This window comes from Hyperolius riggenbachi, chromosome 2 (assembly GCF_040937935.1).
Source record: "Hyperolius riggenbachi isolate aHypRig1 chromosome 2, aHypRig1.pri, whole genome shotgun sequence".
NCBI classification, from domain to species: domain Eukaryota; kingdom Metazoa; phylum Chordata; class Amphibia; order Anura; family Hyperoliidae; genus Hyperolius; species Hyperolius riggenbachi.
The window spans coordinates 405,277,193-405,295,075 of NC_090647.1; positions in this window are offsets into that span (position 1 = coordinate 405,277,193).

Below are 17,883 nucleotides of genomic sequence, written 5' to 3' on the forward strand. Positions count from 1 at the left end.
TTACTCTTTCACTTTGTATGGCCTCCCCCCCCAATTCAATACCAGTCCCCTCCAGATAAGTAGTAATTTTTGGCACATTTATTATTCCACTTGGAATGGACGACCAAAAATGTTACCACATTTATTAACATATTAACAAAAACCTCAAGCTTAGTATTTTTTTTTAACCGATAAAAACAGTTGGGCATTATGATTCTAAAAAAAATATTGAAGGAGAGTCTACTCACATGACCTAGGCTATTTCTTGACCTAAATGCCTGAGCAACTTCAATAACTGACCTCTTCCACCTTCTGTACCATGATTAATGCGACATAAAGCTGGTGTGTTTGTCATCTCAGAAACAAATCCAAAGCTTTCATTCTTGGAGTCCCATCAAACGCCAAAATATCACTTTAACCACTCTGCGACCGCCTAACGCAGGATTGCAGGTGGCAGAGTGGCTTCCTCATTCCTTGCTCACGCCAGGTGGCATGATCTTGCCAGAATTGAGATTTGCAGGGAATGAGCGCTCGCTCAAGCACGCGTTCCCTGCTGTAAACAAAGCGGAGCTTCTTCATCAGCCTGTCAGTCACAATCGGAGCTGGTAAGCTGATTTAAAGACATAAACAGCTAATAAATATGTGTACAGTGCTGCAAACTAGTGCATCACTGTACAGAGGACAGCCCTGTCACTTAACTGTCCCCCCTAATGGCTGTAAAGATTGCAACAGCAATCAGAGACCACCCAAAGAAAGCTCTATTAGTGGGTAGAAAAGGAGGTAAAATTAATTTGGGTGCTAAGTTGTATGACTGAGCAATAAACCGTTAAAGTTATAAAGTGTGGAAATGTAAACAATGGCCTGGTCACTGGGGGGTATAAACATGTGTTCCTCAGGTGCTTAAAGGACCACTATCGTGAACATTGTAAAATTTTAAATACATGTAAACACATACAGATAGGAAGTACATTTCTTCCAGAGTAAAATGAGCCCTTAATTACATTTCTCCTATGTTGCTGTCACTTACAGTGGGTAGGAGAAATCTGGCAGAACCGACAGGTTTTGGACTAGCCCATCTCCTAGTGGTGGGTTGTTAAAAGCACTCAGGGAATGGCAGTTGCTCCGTCTAACTGCTTAAAAAGTGTGCAGCGAGCAGGGAGGCCAGAATCTTTATATAAATTATTTTTAAGGAGTGTCTTTAAAAGTTATAAAGGCCATGCTGAGAATCCCCCATGAAGAGATGGACTAGACCAAAACCTTTTGGTTCCGTCAAATTGTTACTACCTACTGTAAGTGACAGCAAGATGGGAGAAAAGTAATTTAGGGCTCATTTTCATCGGGGTAAAACGCACGTCTTATTTGTAAGTGTTTACATGTATTTTACATTTTTAAATTCTCTGCGATAGTGGTCCTTTAAGAACCACAAAGAAATCATTTTTAAAATCCTTAAGTTAAAGTAAAACCTGCTTCCTGGAGGTCTTCTTTAGTTTTGTGGCCTGAGTGATGTACCTCGGGACAGGAAGAAAAAAAAACACACTAAAATTGATGACTTGGGCCACAGAACTGATCACGCATTTTTTTTTTAAGTAAGAGTCTTTTATGTTAATCAAGTTGGCAAAAATTAAACATTTTGCCAACAGGATTGTAAGCCCGCCCACCAGCGACAAGGTAGACTCTCTTCGGGCGGGGCCTACACTACACTATGCTGGCCTACTCTTATTGGTGCTAGTCACCCTGAAAGCTAAATTGATGACTTGGGCCACAGAACTGATCACGCATTTTTTTTTTTTTAAGTAAGAGTCTTTTGGTTAGGGTTAAATAGCTAAACACGATAAATAGCTAAAACAGTGTCACCACTGCTGTAAAAAAAATTGTAGCACATTCAAATTCTAAACCAGGTGTACACTTACTCTTTCACTTTGTATGGCCTCCTCCTCCCCAATGCCATACCAGTCCTCTCCAGATAAGTAGTACTTTTTGGCACATTCATTATTCCACTTGGAATGGATGACCAAAAATGCTACCAGATTTATTAACATTTTAACGAAAACCTCAATCTTAGTATTTTTTTTTTAAACTTATAAAAACAGTTGGGCATTATAATTCGAAAAAAAAATATTGAAGGAGAGTCTACTCACGTGACCTAGGCTATTTCTTGACCTAAATGCCTGAGCAACTTCAATAAGTGATCTCTTCCACCTTCTGTACCATGATTAATGCAACATTAAGCTGGTGTGTTTGTCATCTCAGAAGCGAATGCAAAGCTTTCATTCTTGAAGTCCCATCAAACTCCAAAAAGAGGGAAGAAAAAAATGCATTGGTTCTTCTAATTGGTTGCCAAAGTTCAGAGACTTCCTCCTACAGCTGTTCCATCCAGTCAACCTCTCCTTAAAATGTTCTTCTCCTGTGTTGTCTCACTGCCAATGCTTTCAGCTAGATCAGTCGATTAATCCAGCATCCTCAACCTATGTAGCATTTAACTTCTCCAGTGAAATCTGTAAGGTACCTTCCTACTTTCTACGATTCACATCATAAGTAGTATTCTTCTTCCAAGCTCTATTGAGGCCAAAAAGCTTAAATTCTTCCAGGGTTTATAATAATGCAAAAAAAAATAAAAAATCGCACAATACTCAGATTTCAAACTGCAAGGGCATACAATCAAAATATTGATATTAGACTGCCTCCTGCAGCTGTTCGATCCAGTCAACTTCTCTTAAAATGTTCCTCTTCTGTGTTGTCTCACTGCTAATGCTTTCAGCTAGATTAGTCTAATAATCCAGCGTCCTCAAGCTATGTAGCATTTAACTTTTCCAGTGAAATAAATCTGTCAGGTACCTTCCTCCTTTTTTGTGATTTACATCATAAGTGGTATTCTTCTTCCATGCTCCATTTAGGCCAAAAAGCTTGAATTCTTCCAGGGTTTATAATAGCGCAAAAAAAATCGTATGATACTCAGATTTCAAACTGCAAGGGCATACAATCAAAATATTGATATTAGACTGCCTCCTGCAGCTGTTTGATCCAGTGAACTTCTCTTAAAATGTTCCTCTTCTGTGTTGTCTCACTGCTAATGCTTTCAGCTAGATTAGTCTAATAATCCAGCGTCCTCAAGCTATGTAGCATTCAATTTCTTCGGTAAAATACATTGGTCAAGTACCTTCCTTATTTTTAGGTAATGCTGCATAAGTGCTCTTTTTCTTCCACGCTTCATCAAGCCCAAAAAGCTGAAATTCTTCAAGGTTGGATTTTACAGCAAAAAAATCGCACGGTACTCGGATTTCAAATTGCAAGGGCATACAATCAACATATTGACATTAATTAAAAGTGAAAAAGTAAGTTTACATGATAAATAGCTAAGACAGTGTCACCACTGCTGTAAAAAAAAATTGTAGCACAATCAAATTCTAAACCAAGTGTAAACTTATTCTTTCACTCTGTATGGCCTCCTCCTCCCCAATGCCATACCAGTCCTCTCCAGATAAGTAGTAATTTTTGGCACATTCATTATTCCACTTGGAATGTATGACCAAAAATTTTACCCCACATTTATTAACATTTTAACAAAAACATCAATCTTAGTTGTTTTTTTTTAACGATAAAAACAGTTGGGAATTATAATTCTAAAAAAATATTAAAGGAGAGTCTACTCACATGACCTAGGCTATTTCTTCACCTAAATGTCTGAGCAACTTCAATAACTGATCTCTTCCACCTTCTGTACCATGATTCATGTGACATAAAGCTGGTGTGTTTGTCATCTCAGAAGCGAATCCAAAGCTTTCATCCTTGGAGTCCCATCAAACTCAAAAAAGAGGGAAGAAAAATAATACAATACAATACAATAACATTTGTAAAGCGCTTTTCTCCCATAGGACTCAAAGCGCAAAAATATGCATCCGTTCTTCTAATTGGTTGCCAAAGTTCAGAGATTTCCTCCTGCAGCTGTTCCATCTAGCCAACTTCTCCTTAAAATGTTTTTCTCCTGTGTTGTCTCACTACCAATGCTTTTAGCTAGATCAGTCTAATAATCCAGCGTCCTCAAGCTATGTGGCATTTAACTTCTCCAGTGAAATAAATCTGTTAGGTACCTTCCTTCTTTTTATGATTCATATCAGAAGTGGTATTCTTCTTCCATGCTCCATTGAGGCCAAAAAGCTGAAATTCATCCAGGGTTTATAATAACGCCAAACATCGCACGATACTTAGATTTCAAACTGCAAGGGCATACAATCAAAATATTGATATTAGACTACCTCCTGCAGCTGTTCAATCCAGTCAATGGCCTTAATTCACTAAGCTTTTCTCCTGTCTTTAATAACTCTTCTAGAGTTGTTACCATGGTGATAAGGCATGTAGTATTCAGGAAACATTTTACCTCAGCCAAACCTAAAGTTAACTCTTCTGTCTTTAAGTTAACTCTTCAATCCTTAAAATACCTCCAGAGTTAAAGACAGGCTGTTTATTAACTGCATGTGAAAATAACTACAGAGGAGGTAAATTAACTACAGAGGAGGTAAAATAACTACAGAGGAGGTAACTTAACTATAGAGGAGGTAACTTAACTACAGAGGAGGTAACTTAAGGAATGAAGAGATAAGATAAATCTCTCTTATGTGGAGGTAAGTTTTCTCTTGCCTTATTATCTCCAGCATGATCTTAGTGAATTGAGGCCAATGTCTCTTTAAATGCTCCTCTTCTGTGTTGTCTCATTGCTAATCCATGTAACTAGATCAGTCAATTAATCAAGCATCATCAAGCTATGTAGCATTTAACTTTTCCAGTGAAATAAATATGTCAGGTACCTTCCTCCTTTTTATGATTTAAGTCATAAGTGGTATTCTTCTTCCATGCTCCATTTAAGCCAAATAGCTTGAATTATTGAAGGGTTTATAATAGCGTAAAAATTAGTATGATACTCAGATCTCAAACTGCAAGGGCATACAATCAAAATATTGATATTAGACTGCCTCCTGCAGCTGTTCGATCCAGTCAATTTCTCTTAAAATTTTCCTTTTCTGTGTTGTCTCACTGCTAATGCTTTCAGCTAGATCATTTGATTAATCCAGCATCCTCAAGCTATGTAGCATTTAACTTCTCCAGTGAAATAGATCTGTCAGGTACCTTCCTCCTTTTTATGATTTACATCATAAGTGGTATTGTTCTTCCAGGCTATAGTTAGGCCAAAATGCGGAAATTCTTCCAGGGTTTATAATAGAGCAAAAAATTGCATGATACTCAGATTTCAAACTGCAAGGGCATACAATCAAAATATTGATATTAGACTGCCTCCTGCAGCTGTTCGGTCCAGTCAACTTCTGTTAAAATGTTCCTCTTCTGTGTTGTCTCACTCCTAATGCTTTTAGCTAGATTAGTCTAATAATCTAGCGTCCTCAAGCTATGTAGCATTTAATTTCTCCGGTAAAATACATCGGTCAAGCACCTTCCTTATTTTTAGGAAATGCTGCATAAGTGCTCTTTTTCTTCCACGCTTCATCAAGGCCAAAAAGCTGAAATTCTTCAAGGTTGGATTTTACCGCAAAAATAAAATAAAAATCGCACGATACTCGGATTTTAAATTGCAAGGGCATACAATCAACATATTGACATTAATTAAAAGTGAAAAAGTAAGTTTACACGATAAATAGCAAAAACAGTGACACCACTGCTGTAAAAAACAATAGTAGCACATTCAAATTGTAAACCAGATGTAAACTTACTCTTTCACTTTGTATGGCCTCCTCCCCCTCAATTCCATACCAGTCCCCTCCAGATAAGTAGTAATTTTTGGCACATTTATTATTTCACTTGGAATGGATGACCAAAAATGTTACCACATTTATTAACATTTTAACAAAAACCTCAATCTTAGTATTTTTTTTAAACCGATAAAAACAGTTGGGCATTATGATTCTAAAAATAATATTGAAGGAGAGTCTACTCACATGACCTAGGCTATTTCTTGACCTAAATGCCTGAGCAACTTCCATAACTGACCTCTTCCACCTTCTGCACCATGATTAATGCGACATAAAGCTGGTGTGTTTGTCATCTCAGAAACAAATCCAAAGCTTTGGAGTCCCATAAAATGCCAAAATATCACTTTAACCACTCTGCGACCGCCTAACGCAGGATTGCAGGTGGCAGAGTGGCTTCCTCATTCCTTGCTCACGCCAGGTGGCATGATCTTGCCAGAATTGAGATTTGCAGGGAATGAGCGCTCGCTCGAGCACGCGTTCCCTGCTGTAAACAAAGCGGAGCTTCTTCATCAGCCTGTCAGTCAAAATCGGAGCTGGTAAGCTGATTTAAAGACATAAACAGCTAATAAATATGTGTACAGTGCTGCAATCTAGCGCATCACTGTACAGAGGACAGCCCTGTCACTTAACTGTCCCCCCTAATGGCTGTAAAGATCGCAGCAGCAATCAGAAACCACCCAAAGAAAGCTCTATTAGTGGGTAGAAAAGGAGGTAAAATTAATTTGGGTGCTAAGTTTTATGACTGAGCAATAAACCGTTAAAGTTGTAAAGTGTGGAAATGTAAACAACGGCCTGTATTCCCCCTGGAAGAGAAGGACTAGACCAAAACCTTTTGGTTCCGTCAAATTGTTACTACCTACTGGAAGTGACAGCTTGATGGGAGAAAAGTAATTTAGGGCTCATTTTCATCGGGGTAAAACGCACTTCTTATTTGTAAGTGTTTACATGTATTTTACATTTTTAAATTCTCTGCTATGACTTGATGACTTGGGCCACAGAACTGATCACGTATTTTTGTTTTTAAGTAAGAGTCTTTTGGTTAATCCAGTTGGCAAAAATTAAACATTTTGCCAACAGGATTGTAAGCCCGCCCACCAGCGACAAGGTAGACTCTCTTCGGGCGGGGCCTACACTACACCATGCTGGCCTACTCTTATTGGTGCTAGTCACCCTGAAAGCTAAATTGATGACTTGGGCCACAGAACTGATCACGCATTTTTTTTTTAAGTAAGAGTCTTTTGGTTAGGGTTAAATAGCTAAACATGATAAATAGATAAAACAGTGTCACCACTGCTGTAAAAAAAATTGAAGCACATTCAAATTCTAAACCAGGTGTACACTTACTCTTTCACTTTGTATGGCCTCCTCCTCCCCAATGCCATACCAGTCCTCTCCAGATAAGTAGTAATTTTTGGCACATTCATTATTCCACTTGGAATGGATGACCAAAAATGTTACCAGATTTATTAACATTTTAACGAAAACCTCAATCTTAGTATTTTTTTTAAACTTATAAAAACAGTTGGGCATTTTAGCTCTAAAAAAAATATTGAAGGAGAGTCTACTCACATGACCTAGGCTATTTCTTGACCTAAATGCCTGAGCAACTTCAATAAGTGATCTCTTCCACCTTCTGTACCATGATTAATGCGACATTAAGCTGGTGTGTTTGTCATCTCAGAAGCGAATCCAAAGCTTTCATTCTTGAAGTCCCATCAAACTCCAAAAAGAGGGAAGAAAAAAATGCATCGGTTCTTCTAATTGGTTGCCAAAGTTCAGAGACTTCCTCCTACAGCTGTTCCATCTAGTCAACCTCTCCTTAAAATGTTCTTCTCCTGTGTTGTCTCACTGCCAATGCTTTCCGCTAGATCAGTCGATTAATCCAGCATCCTCAACCTATGTAGCATTTAACTTCCCCAGTGAAATCTGTCAGGTACCTTCCTACTTTTTACGATTCACATCATAAGTAGTATTAGTAGTACCAAAAAGCTTAAATTCTTCCAGGGTTTATAATAATGCAAAAAAAATAATTTGCACAATACTCAGATTTCAAACTGCAAGGGAATACAATTAAATATTGATATTAGACTGCCTCCTGCAGCAGTTCGAACCAGTCAATTCCTCTTAAAATTTTCCTCTTCTGTGTTGTCTCACTGCTAATGCTTTCAGCTAGATCAGTTGATTAATCCAGCTACGATTCAATCTCAATATGTAGCATTCAACTTCTCCAGTGAAATAAATCTGTCAGGTACCCTCCTTCTTTTTATGATTCATATCATAAGTGGTATTCTTCTTCCATGCTCCATTGAGGCCAAAAAGCATAAATTCATCCAGGGTTTAAAATAACGCGAAAAAATCGCACGATTCTAAACTGCAAGGGCATGCAATCAAAATATTGATATTAGACTGCCTCCTGGGCTTTATTCACTAAACCATGATAAGTCATATGACAGCGGTTTTTACGCGCATTTTCACGCTCAATCCCAAATTATCATGCGAAAACAATATCGTTTTCGCACGATAATTGATTGTGCATAAAAAATGTGCATGAAAACTGCCGTGATATGACTTATCATGGTTTAGTGAATCATGCCCCATGACATCAAGTTTATTTCCTGAATAATATCACAAATTAGCCACCATAGCTGTATTTCTCACTTATAACTCATAAAACAAACACTCAGGGTAGGAACACACTAGGCAGAAACTTTAGCATTGTGGAAAATGCAGCAGAAAATGCAAGTAATGCAAGTCAATGGGCCGCCTAGAAAAACACGTTTGCATTCTGCAATGTGTGTTTTTTAAAATGCAGGACTTGCTGCATATTTTTCCAAAATGCATCTAAAACGCACATAATGAATGTCAATATGCAGAGGTATTGCGTTTTTTTAAAGCTTTTTTTATTATAAACTATTTTTATGATGTGTTTCCGCTTCAAAAATGCTTAGAAAATGCTTACAAAACGCGTATGCGATTTATATATGTGAACCACAAACACATTCAAATTCAAGCAAAATGCATGTGCGGAACAAAAACGCAAAATGGAAATGCACTAAAAACGCACAAGTTCATATTCAGCAAAACGCTAAGTTTCACGCGTGGCCTACTGAGTTCCCACCCTCACAGCCAAGTGTATCACTGGTAGTTAAATATCGGCCTGATTTATTATATGAACATCAGAATAAATCATATTATATATATTCCCTAGAAAACCCCTTTGCTGATTCCACAGTGACCAGCTGATACAAGGGTGGGGAACATCACACGAGTGACACCTATAGAAGAATAGAGGAAATCCTAGAATAGGAGACATGAGGGACAATCAGCGACTCACCTGCCAATCTCACGGGAAATGAGCCCGCAGGGCCAACACAAGCCAATATATGATAAACATGCTGATGTCACAATGGTTGCTGCAGCTGTGGAGGGAGGGAGCCTGTTGTGACATCACCACATGACCACACCCACATTCTGGAACATTCTCACGCCACTGCTATACACTATAGGCTTGATTCACTAAACCGTGATAAGTCATCGTTTTCGCACAATAATTCGTAATTGTGCGTGAAAATGCGCGTGAAAACCGCTGTGATATGACTTAACATGGTTTAGTGAATCAAGCCCCATGACATCAAGTTTATTTCCTGAATAATATCGCAAATTAGCCACCATAGCTGTATTTCCCACTTATAACTCATAAAACAAACACTCAGGGTAGGAACACACTAGGCAGAAACATTAGCATTGTGGAAAATGCAGCAGAAAATGCACATGATGCAAGTCAATGGGCCACATAGAAAAACACGTTTGCATTTTGCAATGTGCGTTTTTTAAAATGCAGGACTTGCTGCATATTTTTCCAAAATGCATCTAAAACACACATAATGAATGTCAATAGTGACGCAGAAGTATTGCGTTTTAGTGGTTTTTAAAGCTTTTTTTTTTGTTTTAAACTATTTTTATGATGTGTTTCCGCTTCAAAAATGCATAGAAAATGCTTACAAAACGTATATACGATTTATATATGTGAACCACAAACACATTAAAATGCAAGCAAAATGCACGTGCGGAAAAAAACGCAAAATTGAAATGCACTGAAAGCGCACAAGTGCATATGCAGCAAAACGCTAAGTTTCATGCATTTCCCACCCTCACTGCCATGTGTATCACTAGTAGTTAAATATCGGCCTGAATTATTATATAAACATCAGAATAAATCATATTATGTATAACCCCCAGAAAACCCCTTTGTTGATTCTCCAGTGACCAGCTGATATAAGGGTGGGAAACATCACATATGAGTGACACCTATAGCAGAATAGAGGATATCCTAGAATAGGAGACATGAGGGACAAGCTACTCACCTGCCAATCTCATGGGAAATGAGCCCTCAGGGCCAAAACAAGCCAATATTTGATAAACATGCTGATGTCACAATGGTTGCTGCAGCTGTGGTGGGAGGGAGCCTATTGTGACATCATCACATGACCACACCCACATTCTGGAACATTCTCACGCCTCTGCTATACACTATGGGCTTGACTCACTAAACCATAAAAAGTCATATCACGGCGGTTTTTACACACATTTTCGCACACAATCGCAAAGTATTATTATGCGAAAACAATATCGTTTTCGCACGATAATTTGTGATTGTGCGCAATAATGCACACAAAAACGGCCGTGATATGACTTATCACGGTTTAGCGAATCAAGCCCCATGACATCAAGTTTATTTCCTGAATAATATCACAAATTAGCCATCATAGTTGTATTTACCACTTATAATTAAAAACAACAAACACTCAGGGTAGGAACACACTAGGCAGAAACTTTAGAGTTGTGGAAAACGCAGCAGAAAATGCACGTAATGCAAGTCAATGGGCCACAGAAAAAAACACGTTTGCATTCTGCAATGTGCGTTTTTTAAAATGCAGGACTTGCTGCATATTTTTCCAAAATGCATCTAAATGGCACATAATGAATGTCAATGGTGACGCAGAGGTATTGCGTTTCAGTGCGTTTTTAAAGCTTTTTTTTTTTTTTATAAACCATTTTTATGATGTGTTTCGGCTTCAAAAATGCATAGAAAATGTTTACAAAACGCATATGTGATTTATATATGTAAACCACAAACACATTAAAATTCAAGCAAAATGCACATGCAGAGCAAAAAATGCAAAATGGAAATGCACTGAAAACGCAAAAGTGCATATGCAGCAAAACGCTAACTTTCACGCATGGCCAAGTGAGTTCCCACTCTCACAGCCAAGTGTATCACTGGTAGTTAAATATCGGCCTGAATGATTATGTACACATCAGAATAAATCATATTATGTATAACCCACGGAAAACCCTTTTGCTGAATCCCCAGTGACCAGCTGATACAAGGGTGGGGAACTTCACATATGAGTGACACCTATAGAAGAATAAAGGAAATGCTAGAATAGGAGACATGAGGGACAAGCAGCTACTCACGTGCCAATCTCACGGGAAATGAGCCCTCAAGACCAAGACAAGCCAATATATGATAAACTTGCTGATGTCACAATGGTTGCTGCAGCTGTGGAGGGAAGGAGCCTATTGTGACATCACCACATGACCACACCCACATTCTGGAACATTCTTACACCCCTGCTATACACTATGGGCTTGATTCACTAAACCGTGATAGTCATATTACGGCTTTTTTTGTGGATTTTTATGCACAATCACAAATTATCGTGCAAAACCAATATCGTTTTCGTGCGATAATTCGCAATTGTGCCCGAAAATGCGTGTAAAAACGGCCGTGATATGACTTATCACGGTTTAGTGAATCAAGCCCCATGACTTTAAGTTTATTTCCTTAACAATACCACAAATTAGCCATCATAGCTGTATTTCCCACTTGTAACTCATAAAACAAACACTCAGGGTAGGAACACACTAGGCAGAAGCGCTAGCGTGGTGGTAAACACAGCAGAAAATGCACATGATGCATGTCAATTGGCCGCCTGGAAAAACACATATGTTTGCATTCTGCGATGTGCGCTTTTTTCAAATGCAGGACTTGCTGCATATTTTTCTAATATGCATCTAAAACGCACATAATGAATGTCAACGGTGACGCAGAGGTATTGCGTTTTAGTGTGTTTTTTTAAAGCTTCTATTTAAATAAAAAACAATTGTAAGGATGTGTTTCTGCTTCATCTTAACTTCCTAGTGATTAGCATAAAATGCATATCAAAAATGCATAGAAAATGCTTACAAAACGTATATACTATTTATATATGTGAACCACAAACACATTAAAATTCAAGCAAAATGCACGTGCGGAACAAAAACGCAAAATGGAAATGCACTAAAAACGCACAAGTGCATATGCAGCAAAACGCTACGTTTCACGCATTGGCCTAGTGTATTCCCACCCTCACTGCCATGTGTATCACTGGTAGTTAAATATCGGCCGGAATTATTATATATCAGAATAATTCATATTATGTATAACCCCCAGAAAACCCCTTTGCTGATTCCCCAGTGACCAGCTGATATAAGGGTGGGGAACATCACATATGAGTGACACCTATCGAAGAATAGAGGAAATCCTAGAATAGGAGACATGAGGGACAAGCAGCTACTCATCTGCCAATCTCACAGGAAATGAGCCCTCAGGGCCAAGACAAGCCAATATAGGATAAACATGCTGATGTTACAATGGTTGCTGCAGCTGTGGAGGGAGGGAGCCTATTGTGACATCATCACATGACCACACCCACATTCTGGAACATTCTCATGCCCCTGCTATACACTATGGGCTTGATTCAATAAACCGTGATAAGTCATATCACAGACATTTTCGCCTGGATTTTTGCATTTGTGCGTGTGCAATCGCGAGTTATCGCGCAAAAATGATATCGTTTTGTGTGAAAATTTGCGATTGTGCGTGATAATTCACGAATGCGCCCAATAATTCGCAATCTCGCGTACACGCTAAAATGCGCGTGAAAACGGACGTCACATGACTTATCACGGTTTAGTGAATCAAGCCCCATGACATCAATTTTATTTCCTGAATAATATCACAAATTAGCCATCATAGTTGTATTTACCACTTATAACTAAAAAAAACAAACACTCAGGGTAGGAACACACTAGGCAGAAACTTTAGCGTTGTGGAAAACGCAGCAGAAAATGCACGTAATGCAAGTCAATGGGCCACATAGAAAAAACACGTTTGCATTCTGCAATGTGCGTTTTTTAAAATGCAGGACTTGGTGCATATTTTTTTCAAAATGCATTTACAACGCACATAATGAATGTCAATGGTGACGTAGAAGTACTGTACTGCGTTTTAGTGCTTTTTTAAAGCTTTTTTTTTGTTTTAAACTATTTTTATGATGTGTTTCCGCTTCAAAAATGCATAGAAAATGCTTACAAAACGTATATATGATTTATATATGTGAACCACAAACACATTAAAATGCAAGCAGAATGCACGTGCGGAACAAAAACGCAAAATTGAAATGCACTGAAAGCGCACAAGTGCATATGCAGCAAAACGCTAAGTTTCATGCATTGGCCTAGTGTGTTCCCACCCTCACTGCCATGTGTATCACTGGTAGTTAAATATCGGCCTGAATTATTATATAAACATCAGAATAAATCATATTATGTATAACCCCCAGAAAACCCCTTTGTTGATTCCCCAGTGACCAGCTGATATAAGGGTGGGGAACATCCCATATGAGTGACACCTATAGAAGAATAGAGGATATCCTAGAATAGGAGACATGAGGGACAAGCTACTCACCTGCCAATCTCATGGGAAATGAGCCCTCAGGGCCAAAACAAGCCAATATATGATAAACATGCTGATGTCACAATGGTTGCTGCAGCTGTGGGGGAGGGAGCCTATTGTGACATCATCACATGACCAAACCCACATTCTGGAACATTCTCATGCCCCTGCTATACACTATGGGCTTGACTCACTAAACCATGATAAGTCATATCACGGCGGTTTTTACACACATTTTCGCACACAATCGCAAAGTATTATGTGAAAACAATATCGTTTTCGCACGATAATTTGTGATTGTGCGCAATAATGCGCGCAAAAATGGCCGTGATATGACTTATCACGGTTTAGCGAATCAAGCCCCATGACATCAAGTTTATTTCCTGAATAATATCACAAATTAGCCATCATAGTTGTATTTACCACTTATAATTAAAAAAACAAACAGGGTAGGAACACACTAGGCAGAAACTTTAGCGTTGTGGAAAATGCAGCAGAAAATGCACGTAATGCAAGTCAATGGGCCACATAGAAAAACACGTTTGCATTCTGCAATGTGCATTTTTTAAAATGCAGGACTTGCTGTACATTTTTCCAAAATGCATCTAAATGGCACATAATGAATGTCTGAATCCCCAGTGACCAGCTGATACAAGGGTGGGGAACTTCACATATGAGTGAACCTATAGAAGAATAGAGGATATCCTAGGATAGGAGACATGAGGGGCAAGCTACTCACCTGCCAATCTCATGGGAAATGAGCCCTCAGGGCCAAAACAAGCCAATATATGATAAACATGCTGATGTCACAATGGTTGCTGCAGCTGTGGGGGAGGGAGCCTATTGTGACATCATCACATGACCAAACCCACATTCTGGAACATTCTCATGCCCCTGCTATACACTATGGGCTTGACTCACTAAACCATGATAAGTCATATCACGGCGGTTTTTACACACATTTTCGCACACAATCGCAAAGTATTATGTGAAAACAATATCGTTTTCGCACGATAATTTGTGATTGTGCGCAATAATGCGCGCAAAAATGGCCGTGATATGACTTATCACGGTTTAGCGAATCAAGCCCCATGACATCAAGTTTATTTCCTGAATAATATCACAAATTAGCCATCATAGTTGTATTTACCACTTATAATTAAAAAAACAAACAGGGTAGGAACACACTAGGCAGAAACTTTAGCGTTGTGGAAAATGCAGCAGAAAATGCACGTAATGCAAGTCGATGGGCCACATAGAAAAACATGTTTGCATTCTGCAATGTGCATTTTTTAAAATGCAGGACTTGCTGTACATTTTTCCAAAATGCATCTAAATGGCACATAATGAATGTCTGAATCCCCAGTGACCAGCTGATACAAGGGTGGGGAACTTCACATATGAGTGAACCTATAGAAGAATAGAGGAAACCCTAGAATAGGAGACATGAGGGACAAGCAGCTACTCACGTGCCAATCTCACGGGAAATGAGCCCTCAGGGCCAAGACAAGCCAATATATGATAAACATGCTGATGTCACAATGGTTGCTGCAGCTGTGGAGGGAGGGAGCCTATTTTGACATCATCACATGACCACACCCACATTCTGGAACAATCTCACACCCCTGCTGTACACTATGGGCTTGATTCACTAAACCATGAGTCATATTACAGCGTTTTTTTGTGCAAAAACTATCGTGCAAAAACAATATCATTTTTGTGCGATAATTCGCGATTGTGCCTGAAAATCCCTGTAAAAACGGCTGTGATATGAATTATTACAGTTTAGTGAATCAAGCTCCATTAAGTTTATTTCCTTGATAATACCACAAATTAGCCATCATAGCTGTATTTCCCACTTATAACTCAGTATGTTGCAAGAGTCCAGGAGCTCCAAACAAGGCTCAAAAATAAAATAAAATAAAAATTGGTGTGCCAAGGTCCTCACCCCGGTACCTGGGGGTCACAGTAATGCGTATTCCTCAAAGGACCGGCACCACACAAGGTAAGTATAGCTCTTTCAAGGTTTTATTGATGCAGACATGACTCCAACAACAAACAGTTGTTTCGGCCTCCTCTGGCCTTTTTCAAGTTGTAAAATGGTCATATAAAACACCTAATATGAAAAACATGCATATATAGGACAAGACCCACCCCTCTGGTGAAGCCTCAGACCAATCCCCAGGAGCGCACAAAGGAGGACCTGATGGGAGACTGATACTTCCAAAATGGACCAATAGATACTGCATAATTCAAAAATCAACTCACCAATCAGGTGAGCAGAAGGGGTCCCCGCTGTAGGCAGCCATCGTGAGGGCAGAACGGGCGCATCATCGCTACATAACCGCCGCCTCCATCCACGGAGACAAGCGGTATAACATCCGCGTCATGTGACAGAGTCACATGATCTGGTCAGCTGTAAGACCTAAGCCAATCCTGTGCGCCCCAGCCGTCACTCAGCTCAACACAGCCCACGCATCATCACAGTAGGTGGTGCTACAGCGGAAAATGTCGCCATGGCAACATAAACACATAACAAGTATATACAATCCGCAGCACTCACCATACTGCTGCGTGGTTAAAGGGGGCCACCTCCTGCACTCCATATGCGTCCTCTGATGATCTGAAATTAAAACAAAATAAACATATTAAAACCACGAAGTGCCAACTATACACAATATATAACAGAAGTACACAGTCAGGTAACCACAATTCAAATACAGAACCCCAGGTCAAGCTCACGATTGAGCCCTGCCCTTCCCATGGCATCCATACGCCTGATCCAGCCCGCCTCCCTGCGTAAAAGTTCCTTGGTTCTATCACCTCCCCTCCAATTCGGTGGAACCCCATCTATCGCCATAACTCTAAGCTGGGAAACACTGTGCCCGCATGACGTGAAATGCTCTGCCACTGCCTGTCCTGCCGTGCCATTTCTAATGGCTGATTTATGTGCAGAAATCCTCACCTTCAGACACTGTGTAGTCATACCAATATATATAAAGCTACATGGACATTTCAATAAATATACAACATGGTTAGAATCACATGTGTAATGTCCCCTGATATGATACACAGTGCCCAAAGTGGGATGTAAAAAGGTGTTACCTCGTATAACACTATTGCACATATGGCAGGACAGGCAGGGGAACATCCCAGTTCTTGTCACATGAGGCTGAAATTGAGGTGCCGACTTAACTCGCAATTTATCACGCAGTGTAGGCGCACGGCGAAACGACATCATGGGAGGAAACCTAAATTCAGGCACTGTAGGGAAACCATCCCTTAACAAGTGCCAATGCCTACGTACCGTCCTTGCCACCACATCACTACAAGTGTTGTAGGTGGAAACAAAGGGTATACGCGGCACCCCCTTCAGACGACGCCCGCGAAAACGTTTTCTATCACCCAAGACCTCCATAGGGTAACCTCTAGATTGAAATTTCGCACTGAGTTCATTCTTACGGTCGGCACATCTTTCAGGCTCACTCACAATCCTGTCCACTCTAGAAAATTGACCTCCAGGAATCCCATCCCTCACCCCACCAGGGTGGAAACTCCCATAGTGGAGGATGGAATTCCTGTCCGTCGGCTTGGTATACAGATCGGTGGATATAACCCCATTATTGTAACAGACTAAAACATCAAGGAAGGGTAATTGTTGCGTGTCCCAATTTGCTGTCAATTTTATAGCCGGGCACTGCCGGTGTACAGTATCAATAAAACTATCCAATGTATCACGTGGCCCCCTCCATATGCAAAACACGTCATCAATATACCGCCACCAGCACAAAGCGTGCTGGCGGAACATGGGGTTCAAATAAACAAAGGTTTCTTCATATAACCCCATGAAGAGGTTTGCACAGGAGGGGGCCACATTGGAACCCATGGCAGTGCCCCGTAGTTGGCCAAAGAATCGTCCCTCAAATTCAAAATAAACTCCTTTATACGTGATACGGGTATGTTTTTGAACAAATTGAGTGCTTTACCATCACTTGAAGGGGATGTGGCATTGGTCACTTTGGATGTTGAGAGCCTCTACACCTCCATCCCACATGATGGGGGTGTAGAGGCGGTAGACTGGTACCTCATGACGCAATCAGATTGTACCTCCCCGCAACGTAGATTTTTGATTAAACTTCTTGAGATTGTGCTTAAAGAAAATTATTTTGAATTTGAGGGACGATTCTTTGGCCAACTACGGGGCACTGCCATGGGTTCCAATGTGGCCCCCTCCTGTGCAAACCTCTTCATGGGGTTATATGAAGAAACCTTTGTTTATTTGAACCCCATGTTCCGCCAGCACGCTTTGTGCTGGTGGCGGTATATTGATGACGTGTTTTGCATATGGAGGGGGCCACGTGATACATT